The following is a 19119-nucleotide window of genomic DNA, read 5'->3' on the forward strand; positions in this document are numbered from 1 at the left end:
TAACAAATACACTACACTAATGCGAGATGTTAATAATAGAGAAAAATGGGGGGAGAAAGTGAGGGCATATATGGGAACTCTTCATTCTTTCCATTATTTTTCTGTAAATCTAAAACACATCTAAGAAACTAAACTCTATTCATGTATTTTTTAAACAGGGAAAAAATAGAAAGGCAGAAAGCATTCTTCTCCACTCCCTCCCCTCCCCTCCCTACACACATACACCCTCAGTCAGTGTTCACTGAAAGGGCTGCTGAGAAGCTGACAATCTGATTAATGTAATATTTGGGACCCTGTCCCAAGCTGCCCCTCTGGGATTATTCTTCCTTCTATTCTGTCCAGCACTGCTTAGACTCAGCGTGCTTGCCATGATAACACTTGTCAAACACGTGGGACAGTTTCAGCCACAGCTACCAGGTTTACTGCTATCAAAGTTCAGTACGGGACTGATAAAAAGACTCCATGAGACCCCTGTTAGCCCAGGAAACACCTTTGAAAAAGATGACCCACCTCCCTACTGTTATCTTTTGATTATTCTTGAAATCACTTACAGGCAGGAGAGTTCTGTCAAGTCACAGTGGACTTAAGCTTGGAGGTTAGTGGTAAAAAGGGGAAAAAAATTGAAAAGGAAATTGTTGAGGATTTCAGGTTAGCTGATCTTGGGGTTTTCTTGTGCAACTCATGTTATAGAGGCCTGTTGTCTTTAAGAATAGTGAAATCTGAGTCTTAACTTTGATGCTCTATGAATGGGGTCAGGAATCTGTTACATAATACAAATTAAAATTTCAAAGAATCTTCTATTCATTTCCAACGTCAGCCTCTCTGCCTGGTCACCAGACCTTCCCATGGATACTTCAATGCATGATTCATTCTTCACGTCCAGTTGGCAGCAGTGGGCACTGGGCTGACCCTGGCTGTTACCTACCCCATCTCCCATGCTCTATGGATGGTCCTCTAGACACTGTGCAAGGAAACTATTAGTCTGATCTGAAAAGACACAGGACAAGGGACAGAGTCCCACTTCTACATCTCTCTTCCTCAGACAGATTAAGGGTATTTGATTGCCAATGCAATTCTGGTCTTAAAGGGAAAGAAAGAGACCCATTGACAAGCAAACATAACAAGTGATGCTTTCAGATACTATGTCCAAACTGTTTTGGGGGTATTAGAAATTTACTGTCAGTATTTGGGCCTTTAAAAAATACTATAAAAGGGACTTCCCTGGTGGCGCAGTGGTTAAGAATCCGCCTGCCAACACAGGGAACACGGGTTTGATCCCTGGTATGGGAAGATCCCACATTACCACAGAGCAACTAAGCCCGTGCACCACAACTACTGAGCTTGTGCTCTAGAGCCCACCAGCCACAACTACTGAAGCCCACGTGCCTAGAGCCCATGCTCCGCAACAAGAGAAGCCACCGCAATGAGAAGCCTGTGCACTGCAACGAAGAGTAGTCCCCGCTCGTCACAACTAGAGAAAGCCGGCACACAGCAAAGAAAACCCAACGCGGTCAAAAAAAGGAAAAGAAAAATAAATACTATAAGAGACCAACTTTATGTCTTAGCTAAGTTCAAGTCCCCCTCCCCTGCCCTATAACTGATAAAAATATACGGGTCCACTCTCCTCAGAAATAGCATGACTGATGGTGGTTAGGAGGAGGTCAGAGGTCAAGCCAAAGTGGCATTTCTCCATCTCTTACAGAAATGGCCATTTTGCTCCCTTGCAAAGGTAAGAGTGCATTGCTGTAGCAATAATGCAGTAAATGGTATTCTAATTGACCTTAAATAGATACTAGAGCTCTCTAAGCACCTAACTTTCTACTGAGGAGGGATTCAGACACATGGAATAATGGGGGTTTTGCTTATTAGCTGTACCACACAAGCTTCAGATAACCAAAGAGAGCTCGCTTTTTAGCCCCATAATAACCTCACTGCAAATTGGAATGCATCGAGCATCTCCATCTGTAAACTAGTCAAAACTGAAGCTGTGTCTAATCAGATGGAACGAAAAGACCATGGAGCAGTAGAACGCGTCACTGTGGATCACCACGGCCTGTCTCCTAAGTCCGGATGGATGTGCCACGTGTGCCCTGACCCCTCGGAGAGTGCTGCCCTATTAAGATGGCATGGCAGCTGGCTCAGTGATGCGTCAGGCTGGTCATTTTATTGCGTAGAGGCACGACCTGAATCAAGTCATTCATTCTTCATGTCTGGCAAACAGTGTTCCAAGATTTAAGTATTTGAGTTTTTAAACCGATGGCTCTTTTCCCCTCTATATTATATCCCAAGAAAAAAAGAATTATGTCTGAAAAATAATGTTCATCTGTCCCAAGCGCTGCTAAGTTAATGCCTTTATGTGAAGGTTTGCTTAGGGTAGAGAAAGGGAAGTGCTTTGGGTCCATTCCACAGACTCATACAGCCCTGCTGAAGAAACTGGCCCTAAATGACCCCCTCCAGAGCCATGACCTTTTTTTTCCCCAAGTCTCCATTATCCATTGTCCATTTGTCCAGTTGTGCTAGTGGGTGACAGACTGGAAGGAGAGTGAGGTTTTTCAGGGACTGGAAGCCTTACGTTCTGCTCAGTGTCCTGGTTTTACTGGTTTGCGTCTTGTGCCAGTTGATTTTATTGACAAAATTGTTTGTCCCAGTTTCAGTATATAATTGGCTAATTTTTTATCTGTGACTGTGAGTCTCTTATTTCTCTTTGATGTTAATTGTATGGAAAGCAGTTGAAAGAAGAGTTCTATGTTTCTCCTCTAATAGGAAGCATGGTTGAAAGTCAGAATACAGGAAAATGAGAGAAGCTGATTAGTCAAATTCCTTCGGGAAGATAAATGGCAGTCATTGATTGTGTTAGGAGATTCGATTTCCAAATAATCCCCACTACTCAGAAGTGCAGCACAGCACTAACTCCATTCAGCGTCACAGTTCGGATCAGCCATCGATCAGCTTTCGAGCAAAAACAAACTCTAGAGTCTAATCAGAATATTTGCAGAAAAGGTGACTCAAATTACGTCCTCCTTTAACCAAACACTAGCTCTTATTTTGTGTTCACTGAAGTCTGTTCTGATTTGGGAACTAGCCAGATGAGGAATGCCAAGTGTACAGAACATGTGGCATTTTCCACTTTACATTCAGATGAGCTGGTGTCACTGAAAACCAGTGTTTCAGAAACGAAATGGAAAGGCCTAGAGGAACTTGCAGTTAACAGTGCTTGAAAGACACTTGTCTTTGTTAATATGTTTGCCTTAAAAATTTTTTCAGAGTCAAGAGAATACAACTCTTCAACTTTTAAATATTTGCTATAATTCCTTGCTTCTCAATTATATAGTATATCTTTCCCTGCAGTCTGCCTCCCAATACCCTAAGAGGAATCCTGCAAAGGATTCTCTGCAACCACGTCAGGAAATTTTCAGCAGAAAAGTTGTGATTGGAAATTGAAACCAGTAAGACTATGTTTTTTTTTTTTAAATCTAAACCCAACTCAGAGTATTTTTGATGGCTCAGATGTAGAATTCAATGTGAATTCAAGCATGTATTAATGCTTTAGAGGGAATCTTAAAGCAATGGAATAATTATTAGTACAGTACACGAGGATGCAGAGGGTCACACAAAACCACAAAACTGATAGAAGCCTATGTTCATTTTCATGTAATGATCACACTCTCACCTAATTATCACATCTAGCCTATTTTTGTTAGAGCTCACACAGTATACTGAGTGCTCGATTGACTAATCACTTACACTATACACTTGCTAAAGATCATGATAGTAGCAATTTAGAAGCATATCAGTGCAATTTGTTTGTTGTGCTGAGTCAATCAAAATATTGTTCCCAGTTTCCCTTTAATGGTTTTACTGAAGCAATTTAAATATTCTGTCCTTACCATCCATCTTTGACACTTTCCTTTTTGAAACTATGAAAGAATTCTAAATTTAGGGTGTGGGTAGAGATGTATGGAGCCACACACATAGAAATCTGTTCTTATTTTCAATTAAAGCATTTCTATTGACTTTGTTCTATAGACAATTTATAGACAGTATTGCTTTGAAATGGGAAGTGACTTGATGAAGTATACCAGGGTGTTTAGCTAGGCTGGACTTAGGACTCAGATATTTCTGATCAATAACTTGGTAAATAACAATTTTACCCCCTAAAATGTACATATTATATTTACTTCCTGAATTATACAGGGGCTAGGGAGACTCCTAGGGGAATGATGAGCAAAAACACAGTGTGGAAACACATTAATCAAAGTCACAAAAATGAATTTATTACGAACTATAATTAATGCCATTACAGAGAGAACACACTAAAGGGGGTCAAGAAAGACTTTCTGGGTAGTGATGTTTGTGTTGACATCTAAAGAAGTTGGTTGGCTTGCAGAGTCCTGGGAGGGTATTTATGACTGGGGTAAAAGAAGTGAGGAGAAGCCAGCGCAGGCACAGCCTTTTCAAGGATGCTGGTCCTTAAGAGCAATGGGGAGGCACTAAAAGGGTCCTTTAAGCATGCTCACATTTGCATCTGGACTTTTCTGGTTCAACATAGGAATGAACTGGAGGAAGCCAGTTAACAAACTGTCTTAAGTTGTCCAGGTGATAAATAATGGTAACTGAGACCAGTAGGGGATGACATAGATGGAAACAAGTAGTCAGATTCAAGGCATTTGGGAGGCAGAATGTCCAAGTTTGGTGACGGTTATTTATTTTGTGAGGAGGTGAGTGAGGCAGATGATTTCCAGTTTTTTCACTTGCTCAACTGAATGGCTGTAATATTTACTAGGTAGATAACCCTGGAAGAGGACCAATCTTGGTGGGAGATATGCATTTGTAAAAATTAAACTTGAGATACCCTTGAGACATCCAAGTAAAGATGTCATGTAGACAATGACTTACATGGTCTAGAACACAAAGAAAAAATATGGACTATAAATATATATTTTGATATCACTGGCCTATGAGTAGCAGTTAAAGTTGAGGACAAGAATATGTTTCTTAGGAAGAACATATAGAAGAAGAAGAAAAGAAGACCAGGACTCAGCCTTGAAGAACTCAAATATTAATGATCGGGTGGAGAGAAATATGCAAGGGAAAGCTTTGGACAGAGAGAAGCCAGGTAGGCAGTAGGAATATATGAAGAGTGTGGTATCACATTGACTAAAGAATAAGAGAACTTCAGGCAAAAGGGAGCATGGTAAATAGTGCAAGGATTGCCAAGAGACTGGATACAAAGAGCACTGAAAAAATATCCATTGCATTTGGTGACCTGGAAGGATTATCTGAACTGTTCTCTAGCACAATGGGAGCAGATACCAGCCTGGAGCAGGTCAAGGAGAAAGTGGGACATGGGGAAATAGAGATCTCGGGTAGAAAAAGCCTTGTCAACTTGTAGCCCCTGGGTGGATTCCTAGAAATCATTAAGGAGGGAGACTGTACAAGCGTCACGCTGGTAGAGCCTCAGACCAATGAAAACTAGGCATTAATGTATATATTAGTTTTATTTGTACTGGCTTCAGGTTGAAGTTTACTTAGTATTAAGGCCATTAAGCCTTAAACAATTAACCGATATATGATCAGATCACATTTTTCCACCTTAAGTTAGATCATAGAGCACAGCAAACCAATTGATTACTTGGCAGTTGGCCTATAAATGATCGATCCAGGCAAACATAGCGTCTTTGGTTCTGAACAGCCTCCACCATAAGCACAGTCATGCATCCATCAACGGAGGCAGCTAGTTCTGACTAATGTCAAAGGAGATAAGGGAATGGTGTCTCTGTGAGAAGGGTGTCCACAGAGGACAGGCAGATAATATAAATGATCAAGTGATTGAAATGCAACTGCAGAAAACTAGAGGAAGTATACCCCCTTTAAAGGGGCAGCTGCCACTTCGTTCAAGCTGATTATAGCCGTGGGAAATGCCAGACATCCAAAGTTTTATGTGAAATCTGCCAATAGGCCATTACGTCAAAATTTAAAGATGTTTCTAGCCTATGACCTGCCAGTTTGTGACTTCTGTTGTAGGACTACAAACTTTAATTTAGGGGATGTTTCATGAGCACTTGCTATCTGTAAACTGTGATAGAAGCTTATGGGTAAGCACAGATGACATGGCCCCTGCTCCCTGAAAGGCCATTAACTAGTGAGGAGACGTGAAACAGCTATCATGTAAGGCAGAGGGACGAAATGCTAAAAAGAGGTACAATTACGAAGTTCCAAAATGCAGAGGAAGGAGCTGTTAATTTTGGTTGGAGAGAGGGCCATCAGAAGACTTTATAAAGGTGACATTTGCACTGGATTTGAAGGATGGCAATGGGGAAGAAGTAAATGGGAGGAATTCAATACTTCTCAGCAGTACCTAAAATCTTCCTTTAGAATATGAAATGTAACTTTCAGAATCAAAACAAATGCAAACAAACAAGTACAACGTATAACTTTTCTGGGTTAAAAAAGCTTTGTTTTGACATGCTAAGAGTTCCTCCAACGAAAGAGATGATTAATTAGCAAATGACATCACCTTGTAATTTGCTGATTTCTGTTAATGATAAGAGTAACAACTAACACATGTACTGCTTTATAGTTTTCCTATAGCTTTCACTCACTTTTTCTCAGTGAAGGCTGCCATCTAGCCAAGACTGTCCCAAGCCAGGACGGCTACCTCAGAACTTACCAGAGTTGTCTGTGGCCAGAGTACTTGGTCCTCTGGTTATGCTCCAGGGAAGGGTGCAGGTTGCAGTGCCAGACAAGGGCTCATCTCCTTGTAAACAGTCCCCGGTGCTAGTTCGGTTCTGTTCTTTGGGCGCTCTCCAGGTCCTTTTCCATGGGAGGGCTCAGGCATTTTTTTTTTACCTATTGAACATAATCATTCTCTGTTCAAGTAAAATATAGTGTGAAAGTAGGGATGGAGTGGGGAGGGCTGACCCACATTCAGGTTCTTAGAAAAAACGTATTCTTATTGGCCACGAATCTCTGAGCTTCCATGTCACTCCTGGGGAAGGATTTTAGTCTATGGATTCTCTGACTTGAGCAGGAGGTAGAGTGTGCAGGGTAGGGCCACTATGGGATGGTAAAGTACTACCTGGCCAACCCTCCTTCACCTCCCTGGTGGACTCTTGCCCCAGGGTAATGGGTGAGGCATGGTAGTACATAGGAATTTTTCATGGTTCTCTAGAACCTCCATGGTGCTGTCTGCAAGACCACACTAGTAAGAATACTGCAGGAGCTCCTTGAGCCCAGGGTGCTTGTGTTTCATCACAAGAACAGAACTAGGTTGGTAAAAAAAAAAAAATGGATTTTAAGACTGGCCAGCTCAAACTATTCCCAGTGGTTCCCAATCCACTGGAGTGATTTAGGTGGCCCCAATGATAGGAGGTAAGCAAAAAAAATAGGGCTGCCATAAGGTGTCACTTCCATCCAGAATGTGAGCAGAGTAGTGTTTCTGGGTTGCAACTTTAGTCTCATCTAAAATCAGGCTTTATTACCTTCAATCCCCATAGCTTAGTGGTTCTCAAACATTTCTGCCCTCCCAGACCACCTAAGCATTGTAATAAATGCAAATTCCTAAGATTCACCCCAAAATACTGACTCAAAAGTTTCAGAGTGGGGACCAAGAATGTAAATTTCTAATGGAAAGCCCAGATGATTCTGAAGCAGGTGACAGTCCATGGACTTGCCTTTGAAAACCAATGGTAAGAATCACTTATTTCCTCAAATCACTTCCCACTCCCATAACTTACTTACCATCATGAACGAGGAGAATGAAGTAAGTGATGGCCTATCAAGAGTGTGAAAGGCGCAAAGGTCCTGTGGTCAGGGTCTCCCATTCAATTACTGCCTAAATTTTAGATTTCTGACATTATATCCAAATAATGTTATTAATATATTTAATTACAGAAGTGAACCAACAGGATTGGAAGAAGATGATGTTCATCAAATAATTTTAAACTTTGTCCCATTACCAGATTATAGGTGATACTATAGGTGATACTTATAGGTGATATAATTTAAATTTTAAAATAAATCCTCCAATTACATTTTGAATGGCAAAATTTTATTAAATTGTACTTTCTGAATTGAAGGTAAAAATATCTTTTTTTTTTTTTTTTGGCTGCGTTGGGTCTTCATTGCTGCGCGTGGGCATTTTCTCTAGTTGCAGCGAGCAGGGGTTATTCTTCGTTGTGGTGTGCGTGCTTCTTATTGTGGTGGTTTCCCTTGCTGTGGAGCACAGGTTCCAGGCCCTCAGGCTTCAGTAGTTGCAGCGTGGGGACTCAGTAGTTGTGGCTCGCGGGCTCTAGAGCGCAGGCTCAGTAGTTGTGGCGCACGGGCTTAGTTGCTCTGCGGCATGTGGGATCTTCCCGGACCAGGGATCGAACCCATGTTCGCTGCACTGGCAGGCGATTCTTAACCACTGTACCAACAGGAAAGTCCCAAGTAAGAGTATCTTAAATGCAAATATTGAACTTGTATAAGCTTCTGTAATTTTTATTTTGGCACTTGTTTTTATTTTATAGTGTACAAAGGGCCCCACCCCATCTCACTCCAACCCTACTCCCAAATACAGAAGTGACCTGGACCTCTCTCAATGTCTGTAGAGAAGGCACCTTAGGAGAGCAGAAAATAAAAGATAAACTTTCAGAAATGTTGCTTGTGGGCTTCCCTGGTGGCGCAGTGGTTGAGAGTCCGCCTGCCGATGCAGGGGACACGGCTTTGTGGCCCCGTCCGGTTAGATCCCACATGTCGCGGAGCGGCTGGGCCCGTGAGCCATGGCCGCTGAGCCCGCGCATCCGGAGCCTGTGCTCCGCAACGGGAGAGGCCACAGCAGTGAGAGGCCTGCGAACCGCAAAAAAAAAAAAAAAAGTGTTGCTTGCTAGGATTTTAAATATGCACCACTAAACTAGGGTCTCAGGCTTTGCATGGCTGAATTCCTTTCCAATTGTACCATAGTACAATAGGAAGTTATCTACATTAAGATGAAGAAAATGACTTTTCACTCCCAAAAACTGAACCAGAAGAAAGGCCTTTCAGATGAAGAAAATAACTTTTCACTTCCAAAAACTGAACCAGAAAAAAAACCTTTCTCTAGCCATTACTAAGCTGAGCTATCCCTGGACAGATTGTAATAAAACATTCATTCACAGTTAGAAGATCCAGAACATTTACTGCATGTTTACCATCTATTTATGCCCTCTCTTTCTCTCTCTCTCCCCCTCAATCACAAGCGTGCAAACACACACACGCACGCGCGCGCGCACACACACACACACACACACACACCCCACACACCCAAACATGACAACCAGTACTTCAACTGATGACAGTACATCAGTGGTATAAGCCATTTCCTGCTACTTCTTTCATGATTTCCAGATGTCTGGTAGGAAACTCACTCCATTCTCTGTTTCCTTAGCAAATTCCACAGAGGGATGCTCCTGGTGGATTTTTAGCAGAGCTGTATACTTAATGGGCTGCTGGGCAATTTTGTCAAACTAGTTGTTTTCTGGTGACTTATCTATAATACTGAGGGAGCTACACAATGTTATCTGTTTGTAAATAATTGTAAATCCTTCCTGAGCTTGCAGGGAGAAATGCTTTATGGCTAAATGGAGTTGATTCCCCTGGTAGTTTAAGTTTCTTACATGAATCTCCTTTGTGACCTCAAAACAATACCTACATTTTTTCATCCTTTTTTCTCCCTGGAGAAGGAAAAAGAAATAAACAAAACCAGACTTGTTAGAATATAATAGTTTGTTAAGAGCGAGCTAGATTAGTTGGTGATTAGTGTTGTTTTAATTAAATAGGAAACAAAGATGGAGCCCATGGGAGGTTATTTACCTTTGGTGGAGATAAATTTAGGGATTCTAAATTCTAAATTCTACAATGGGAGCACGTTTTGTTTTGCAGTTTGGTGATCGCTGTTTTTCAAGATTTCACTCAATCTGAAGACCAAGGACATTTAGACAATTGTTAAACATACAATTCCTCAGGGCCAATTAAAATAACAATACATTTTTGCTGGGTTTTCCAATTTATAGGACGCCTTGAGATAGTTAAATTTTTCTTTCTCTTTACTCTGTCTTAAAGCATCAAACTGGGTGGCCTTTTTCCCATCCATAGCAATTACATCAAATAATAGTCCCTAGTTGAAACTTTAAAGTTCTTTGAAATGAGTTTCAACAGAGAATGGTAATCTTGAAAAATATTAAAAATTTTTAAAATGCTTTCTTTATTTTAGTGTACACTTTCCGTTATGCGATTTTTAAAAAAATCTGCCACCTGAAAACTATATCTGGCTATGTTCCGGGCACAACCCAGTGGGGATAGAAATAAAGCCAGCCTTTTCAGAAGTCCTCTACTTCCAATCGCAGGCAGTTGGAAACTGTGGGGACATGGATAATTTTCAGTCAGAAATAAGCGGATTGGTACTAGAAAATGCATCCGTTAAACATCAAATGGACTCCACTCACAGTGTTAAATAACAGCTAGAAAGAGGAACCTCCTGCAATGGCCCCAGACTGCCAAAGGGCTAATCCATGTGTGTCATGGTGACAGAGCTGTCTTCCTGATGGAGGCCATTGGAGGATTCCAGCGTCCCATGCTGTCACGTCAGGGAGTGAAGTAGCTCAGAGGCCCACTGGCTTCTCCTGCCTTGAAGAAAGCCTAGGAACCCAATCAAGAGTTTGTCTTCCATAAAGGAGATTATTTCAGAGAAAAATGAAAATTAATGAAAGACTTTTCAAAAATTCAAAATAGCCCAGAAGAAGCAAATACACTAGGACTGGAGTCACAGAAGAAGAAACCAGACTTAGAAATAGTGCATTTTGCTGAGGTCACCCAGGAAGTAAATACTCTTCCCTTGGAGAAAATTAACTTGAAAATCACAATATCAAGAACTCATCAGAATCCATTTCCCAGTGCCCTCCTCCCATGTTTCTCTGCCTCATCCTGCTACCAGAGGTTGGCAGTCAACCCAAGGCCAGCAGTCACAGTTGTAGACACATTCCAGATGGAAAGATCATTTTGTTTCTAGACACCGTAACAAAGGACTTGGCAGTTGGTGCGTAACCCTCCTGCCGGGAGCAGGTGTCTTCACTTTGACAAGATTGTATTTTACACCGAATGACTCGAAATGGACTGTAACTTGTAGTAGGTCAAACAAGTTGGGGTTTTCGAAAAGAGTTGGCTAACCAGCTTGAGGTGAGGAACAATGACATGGGAAATGAATTACCTGTTTACTAATGTCACAGTCATCTAGCCATTCATTTTGACTGCAGCAGGCTCCTTAGCGCAGCCTGAGGTTCTAGCCTCTGAAAGGCTCAATGGAAACTGCTGGTTGGGAAGACAGTAAGTTAAAATGTACACACACATGCAGAGAAAAACAAACTAGATTTTGGAAAATAATTCCGTAGTGTGAGCTAGTATTTTCCTTTAGTGGAATATACCACTCTTTTAAAGGTGAATGTATTGCCTTTGAGACAATGTTTTCTACAAACAATTCAACACAATAAAAAATCTTTACGATAAATACCTAAACACCCAACAAGAGTCGATTGGTTAAGTAAGCTGTAATATAGTTGCACCGTGGATGAACAATTAGAAATACATGCAACAATACGGATGATTCCCACAAACACAAGACTAAGCAAAAGAAATCACACCCCAAAAAGTACATACTACATCATTCCATTTATAAGTACAAAACAGGAGATACTAGCGTGTGGTTAGAAAGCAGCAGCGTGATTACTGGGGGGGGTTTGTTAGTGACTGACAGAGGGCCAGAGGGCATACTAGTAATGTGCTGTTTCCTGATCTAGGTGTTGCTTATGTGAATGTGTTCAGTCTGTGATGATTCAGCAAAAGAAACACTTATATGCACTGTTCTGCATGTAGATTTTACCTTAATTCAAAATGAAAACATTAAATTCCCCTAGCACATAGATGTTCTTAAAAGAAGGCCTGATTTATACATTTTTTAAACTGGGAAGACAATCTACTGAACTGCTGTAGAAAAATAAATTAGGCTTCAGATTTTATTCTTGATGAGTGATGGCTATGTCTATGGTTTAGAGAGCTGGATCATGAATGGACTTGAGACATGAGGCGTCTGAAATAAGCAGTGAGTGTCTTCTAGGTTACTTCAAACACATGTTTTCCATTCCCTTCCCAATAAAATTCTACCCATGACCTACCTTGGATTAACCTTCAATTGGAAACGCACCCTACTTCCGTCTCATGCTGAATGTAAAATTGTACCTGGTATATAAAAATAAATTATTTGAGAAAAGTATATTGTGAGCTTGGGGAACAAAGTTAGACTGAACTTTTTTCCCCCTAGATTCTTCTCCTTCCTCTTGCATGGATATTCATCTACCAAACCTTTTTCCCATTCAGTGGATTGGAAGTTGCTACTATAACTTGATTTTTATTTAAGTGGTGAATTGTATCACTGGGCATGGGGTGGTAATGAACTCAAATAAGTATTGAGAATGTTGACATCTAATCTCAGGTTTTCCTCTCTCTCACACTGGAATCTTAGCTAAGTCACTTCCTCTCTCAGAGAGCTCAGTTTCTTCTTCTGTAGAATGAACCAGTTGACTTGGGCCACCTCTGAAAGAGTCGAGAAGCAACACAAATATATAGACAAAAGTCTGACAATGTTAGATATACCACAGTATGAATATCCCACCAGAAGTGCTTCTCAGCTTCTTGCACTGGGTGATTTTTAGCAGGTGAGGGGAAGAAAAACCCCTAAGATTGACTGGATTACGGCAGAGTTTTCTCACCTGTCCTAGAATAGAAATTATATTTCAGATTGCATTAAGATGGTGGTAGAAGGTTCAGAAGTTATGATTAGGTTTTTCTTTGACCTCAGTTCTACCTTTATCCTTGGTCCTTACTCATTGTTGTCCTCATTTAAAACACTACAGTTCTGGCTTCCCTGGTGGCGCAGTGGTTGACAGTCCGCCTGCCGATGCAGGGGACACGGGTTCGCGCCCGGGTCCAAGAGGATCCCACATACTGCCGAGCGGCTGGGCCCGTGAGCCGTGGCCGCTGAGCCTGTGCGTGCGGAGCCTGTGCTCCGCAACGGGAGAGGCCACAACAGTGAGAGGCCCGTGTACCGTAAAACACTGCAGTTCTAATAGAGAAGAAAATGCCCCCCCCCCCCCCGAATGGAATATGTCAAACCAGAGTGACCTTTGTCCTTTAAATTTATTTATTTAGGGCTGTGTTGGGTCTTCATTTCTGTGCGAGGGCGGCGAGCGGGGGCCACTCTTCATCGCGTTACTCGGGTCTCTCACTGTCGCGGTCTCTCTTGCTGCGGAGCACAGGCTCCAGACGCGCAGGCTCAGTAGTTGTTGCTCATGGGCCCAGTTGCTCCGCGGCATGTGGGATCATTCCCAGACCAGGGCTCGAACCCGTGTCCCCTGCATTGGCAGGCAGATTCTCAACCACTGCGCCACCAGGGAAGCCCCCTTTGTCCTTTACAGTCAAGGAAGTAAGTCTTAACCTGAAGCTCAGGAATCCACCCCATTGGCTTGTAACTGGGATTAGAGTATTGAGCTGGGCCGTACTTCCATCCTCTAGAGGAGAAGTGGTTTATGAAGGACTGGCACGTTTGAGGTTAAGGGAATGCTCTCAACCTGAGTAGGTATCAAACTGAGGGATACTGTTGTCACAAAGGGACCATTTTCAACACTGTAAGTTTTCCTTATTTCTTCTAAAACTCAGAGTTGATATAAGCTACAAGGCTATCAGAGAAGAGGACTTAAATTCTCCTGGGCATATAATTCAGGCACAACATGGAAAATGTAAAGACTTGGGATGTGAGAAGAGCTGCCACATCAGATGTGTTCAATCCTGTCTCCCCCCCGCCCCCCCCCACCCCCACCCCCACCCCCCCACCGCCCCGCAACTTTGACAATTGGCAGATGCTGGTCTCCTATTCATGGAGAACTGGAGACAACCAAAACCAGACTTTCCAGATTAAATGCCCCAAGCTTGGGACCATTTTAATAAGAGAAAAATGGAGTTTTCACACTTTCATCACGCTGGAGTTTGATCCTCCAAGGCAATTTCAAGGTATGCCATTAGGCCTGTTTATTACAGTTTTTTTTTAAAAAAAGAGAGGGTGAGGCTCTGAAGCTTCTCCAGGTGATAGCACATCCAAGAGATTTGCCTCCTTCCTTCCTTAAAGCTGTCTTCTCTGAATTAGAAATAATTCCAGAAGAATTGCCTCTGAGACCCTGGGAACTAACCCAGAATCCTGCCTGCTTCAGGACCTTGCAGAATCTCCTTAATGCATCTTTTCTGATAGGTGAAGGGGAAGCAACTGAAAACCACTTTGACTGCCCTGGATGGTTGTGACGGTTGTTTTTTTTAACTCTTGAACTGCCTACTAGTGAAACTTACAAGGCATAAAAAGGAGGTGTTTTACCTTGTCCAGGTTACAATAGCAAACTCAGAATTTGGTGGGGGAGGGGAAAGGCTGTTTTTGGCTTATATTTGATGAAGTCAGTCAATTCCTCCACTAGTATAATACGGACCTTGTGTGTGAAAGATGATTACAACATTGGACTTGAAATCACAATTTGTTTTCAATGGGTGTTACTCCTAAAACAGTTTTTCTCTTAGAATGTGTTATTTGCATTCAGTAACATATTTAAGTCAGCACACGTGTTTAAAGTACTGGGTGGTAATTTTAGCTTTACACCAGTATATGCCTTCTTCATTCTTTCAAGGCTTGCTAATCTCATTAAATGAAGTCTTTTTATAAATGAGTTCTAAATATATTTGACTCTTTCCTAATTTCACTTGGGCTCAACTTAGCTAGAACTACTGCATTGTTAACCAGACCTGTACCTTTTAAATGCAAAAGGAGATGCCGTCTGGTCCTCAGAACATAGTTTTCCCTTATAATAATCATCTTAGGAAATGAGTTATACATGTGAACTTTGCTATCTGAACTAATCTCATATGAACTAACATATGAACTACTTTTGGATACAGAGTCCAAAATTACACATGTAGATATTGTTTGATTCTGAAATAAATTGTTCATTACCAATTGTTCATTACTGGTTACTGAAATGGGAGAATGCATGTGTTGGAGGGAAGGTGGTATAACCGGTGCCTTTATTTTTGCCTAAAGGAAAAGGGACTTTCAATCAAGGAGAACTAAGCTGCATTTGAGTCCTGTAAGTGTGCATACGTGTTCAGAGGGCTGTACGTGCCGCTGGGGACGGCCCATAATTAAAATACCAAAATACTTCCTCCTTACCAATTGGAAAACAGCCTCTCCCTCCAGCCCTAAAACGGCTACACCAGCACTTCCCTGAGGATCCTGGAACTTCCCCAGGATCCAGCAATAAAAGAAATGTAACCAGCAGAGCAAGGGGCCTCTAGGACCCAGTGGAGCATTATTCACCTTCATCAGCCTCCCTGACTGAATCGGGGATCCCCAATAAGCCTTGGCCAGCATGCATGTTTGAATGAGCTGTCAATTAATAGCATGGGCCTACGCCAGCATTCTGGCTCCTCCAAGGTTACTGGGTGACCTTGGGCAAGTAGCTTAACCTTGCTGTGCCTAACTTCCTTATCTGTAAAATGAGGATAATGGTAGTGTTTACTTCGTGGGGTTGTTGACACAATTAAATTGAGTTTATGTATGTCAGATGCTTAGAACAGGGCCTGTGTAAGTGTTGGGGATGATAATGGTGATAAAGTTGATGAAAATGATGACTGGTCTAGATACGAGGAAGACCAACTGACCATGAGGTGAACCTCTGATTATGTCGGGTGTTTGGTACATAATGGTGAAAACTAACCTGATCATATCCTCTCTCCTGGGAATTATGATTACTGATTTGCACTGAGACAATTCCTTCTTTGAGTCTGAGCAATATTCCAAACAGTGGGCATTCTTATTCTCCATGAGGGCAAGTGATATACCACAGGGATTGCAATAAACTCCCGTTATTAAAGTTATTCTAGGCTTAGGTCCTTCATGTTGCCTGAGAGACCATCATGGTACAACTAGATGAAGGAAACTTTTGACCCATGAATCATATATGTATGCAAAATATTCATTATTGGAATCTTTCAAGAGAACATCAATTCCTAGAGCGGTGGTTCTTGCCCTTAAGAAGAATGTCTGCTGGTTCCCTAGAGTTTTCCAGACGACTGCAGACCAGTATACAGTGTGGCACTTTTGGTCTGGGTGAATCCATGGCCAGTTTAAGGTTGGAAAAAGAAGAGCAAAGAATAAATTTTAAAACTGTGACCCAAAAAAGAGGAAAAGAAAAGAAGAGAGAACGTTTTGTGCTTAGAGCAACTTTTCCCAATAGAGCATGAGTGCTCAGGATGGATTCAAAGTGATGTTGTCCCTATTATTACTCGTTTAAATGGAAAGTACACCATCTTTAGAGATTAATGCAAAGGAATACTGTCCTTGGATAGCTGTAAGGAGAATGAGAAATTGTCGGTGAAAGAAAGTATATCTGATCGGCCGGCCTGGGCTCCTCCCCTGCATCCCACTTTCTCTCTCAGTGTACTTCCTGAGGGCACAAAAACAAAGTCACAGGGCATGACCTCAATAACCATGATTGGAGTGGATCAGAGGGCACTACCCTTGGGATTGAAGATGACTGAAGAAACCGCCTGCCTGGTGACTGTGTCTATGGCTTCAGTCCATTTCCCCTACTGTGACAAGCAGGTTCACAAAAGAATGCAGGAGCTTTGTCCCAAAGAAGTTCACGTAGTCCAAAAACTGAAGAAGGACCATTCTAGAACATCCAGTGCATTTCATGGCTCTGTGCCATCACAGAGAGCCAGACAGGGGAAAAAAGACAACACGTGAGTGTCATTCAGACATTCTACCTGCATTGCGTTCCCTTCTCTAGTCATATTCTTCATATGCAGTAAGATTATATCTGAAAAATGGAAAACAGTGGTCTCAATGCACTCAGAATATTAATAGCATCTTTGGGCCTCTTTCTGCACAAGCGTTCTTCACCAAATTGTCAGGGAGCACGGGACTCTGTCATCTATCTTGCTAATGTTTTTTAAGATTTCTTAACCTACAGCCCTACAAGGAGAAAATAACTTTATTTTTGGTGTGAACAAGAATTATATTTACTAAATTGTCTAAAAGTACAAGTTCAAATGGGGAAAAAAATGCAGGTGCACTGGGGGAATTCCGATCAAGAGAATCTTGCTGCGGCACACAGCTTCCCTCATTTATCAGAGCCGAGCGAGAAAGCCATTTTCTTATTTTCCTAAATCCCCAAATATGTCAAGGACAGGGAACCCACCTTACCTCTGATCTGCGCAGAAAATGCTGACAGGAACGGAGCAGTATGTGTGGGGAAGGAAATACAGTTAGCAATTTTTTTCCAATTCAATATGCACCCCTGAGCACCCTGAACAGACTATTGACTCTTGGCCACCAAGCTCGGAGCTCTGAAAAGCTGCAGTACTGAGGGATCCTTACCCCTGAATGCTTTGTCCACCGTAGTGTTTTTGCTTCATCAAGGGGGAATGAGGCAAAGCTGTCAAGAGGACATAAAGACTACCCCCAACTGCTGACAGCAGATGGTGGCTAATGGCAAGTGTTTTTAACAGAGCTTTATTGTTCCAGGTTGAGGCATTAACATGTCTCTGTGGGGTTTTTCTGGCTTTATTTATTTATTTGCTATTTTAAAAAGTCACTTTGGAAAATGACAGTGTGACACGCATTGTAATTTTTGCCTACACTGGGCTCCCATGGCATATCTGTCTTCTCATTTTCCTGATGTGAGGGTGGCATTTGGGATCCAACCAAAAGCAAGTTTGTATTATTTTGAGCCTTGACAGTTAACAGGGAAAGCATCAGTTCTTCTAAATCAGAGCAAGGAGTTGTTGCCCCATTTTCTGAGCGATTGCAAGAACTTTAAAATCAAAGTAAATACAGCCTGTTTCCACATGCAAGGTGGGTTTCACATCACTCAATGCAAACAGCCCCAAACCTGTTTGTGCCAGCTACAACTGTTCAGTAGCCTTAGAAGAAAAAGCTTCTTACCACTTTTATTTCCTTAACAAAGCAACTTTAGTCACTGCAGATTTAAATCTGATTTCTGGGTGATTCTCCTTTTGTTTGATTTCTAAATCTCAAGTATTTCTCTGGACTGCAGCAAGCTGTGACTAAAGCATCGGGCAGTTGATTAACGCAGACACAAAGGAAAGCTGGAAACAGGAAGAGTCCAAGACCCTTTTTTACACTTTCCTCCCCATCAGAGTCCATCTCAATTATCGACAGAGGAAAATCATAACAGGTGAGAAGCTAGCCTCCCTCTCACCTGCCTTGCTCTAGTCCAGGGACCCAGGGAGTCTTGGAGACTCGGAAGCCTAGCTGCAGACGTGAACACCAGAGGAAAGTGAGAGACAGCAGGGCTAGGAAGGGAGCACTGCATTTTCTGAATCTCCTTTAATAATTCCTGGGCACAGTCTGAAACATATTGCTAGGAGCTAGAATATTTCTTCCCCACTACCCTTCCCCTCCCCCCAAAATTAAGACATGTCTTCATGTCTCTGTAAAGCTAGCTGCAGTAGAGTGGTGATAACAGTGCACATCAGGATCCAACTTGCCATCAGCCTTCCGTGGTTGGATGGAGTGGGGAGCAGGGTGCAGGGATGGGTATCTGTTGCTCTGGGTATTTTCCTAGTTTGGCAGGACCTTGCAGAGCATGGCCTTCCTAGGAATGAAATTCTGGAGCAAGTCCTTCTGTCTGTCTTGGGTAGACATCTCCCCTCCTGCACTGGAATTCATGGCAGCCCCGAGACCTACCTCAGTGTGTCCAGCACAGCCTCGCAGTTGGAAGCCTCAGAGCCTTCCTTAGCCACCAGCTGTTTCCAATGTTAAGAGAAACTAACAAATAAGCAAACAAAACAAAACAAAAGATCAGGTTCTTTTGTTCTTTGGCAGTTATCAGCTGCTTGGGACTGTTGTATTCACTCAGGAAAAGCTGTAGAAAGTCTCCCACCCTTTTTAAATTGCAAAACAAGCAGCTCAACCTCTGAGAGTCCAATATTGCTGCAGGGTGGGTGGTGCTGTGTCACGCATCTTGGACAGTGTTTGTACCTCAGGAG

The 19119-nt window shown here is 42.2% G+C and overlaps 1 long non-coding RNA gene across 1 annotated transcript; it reads right to left on the reverse strand.

Moving 5' to 3' along the window:
• Positions 1 to 8095: 8095 nt before the first annotated feature.
• Positions 8096 to 18832, reverse strand: LOC137228906 (uncharacterized). The gene is made up of 5 exons (XR_010945402.1): positions 18818 to 18832; positions 17312 to 17332; positions 12186 to 12249; positions 10464 to 11325; positions 8096 to 10375 (listed from the first exon to the last, which is right to left on the reverse strand). It is a non-coding gene; the product is annotated as an uncharacterized lncRNA (long non-coding RNA).
• Between the last annotated feature and the right edge of the window lie 287 nt (positions 18833 to 19119).

This window comes from Pseudorca crassidens, chromosome 1 (genome assembly GCF_039906515.1).
Source record: "Pseudorca crassidens isolate mPseCra1 chromosome 1, mPseCra1.hap1, whole genome shotgun sequence".
Classification (NCBI taxonomy): Eukaryota; Metazoa; Chordata; class Mammalia; order Artiodactyla; family Delphinidae; genus Pseudorca; species Pseudorca crassidens.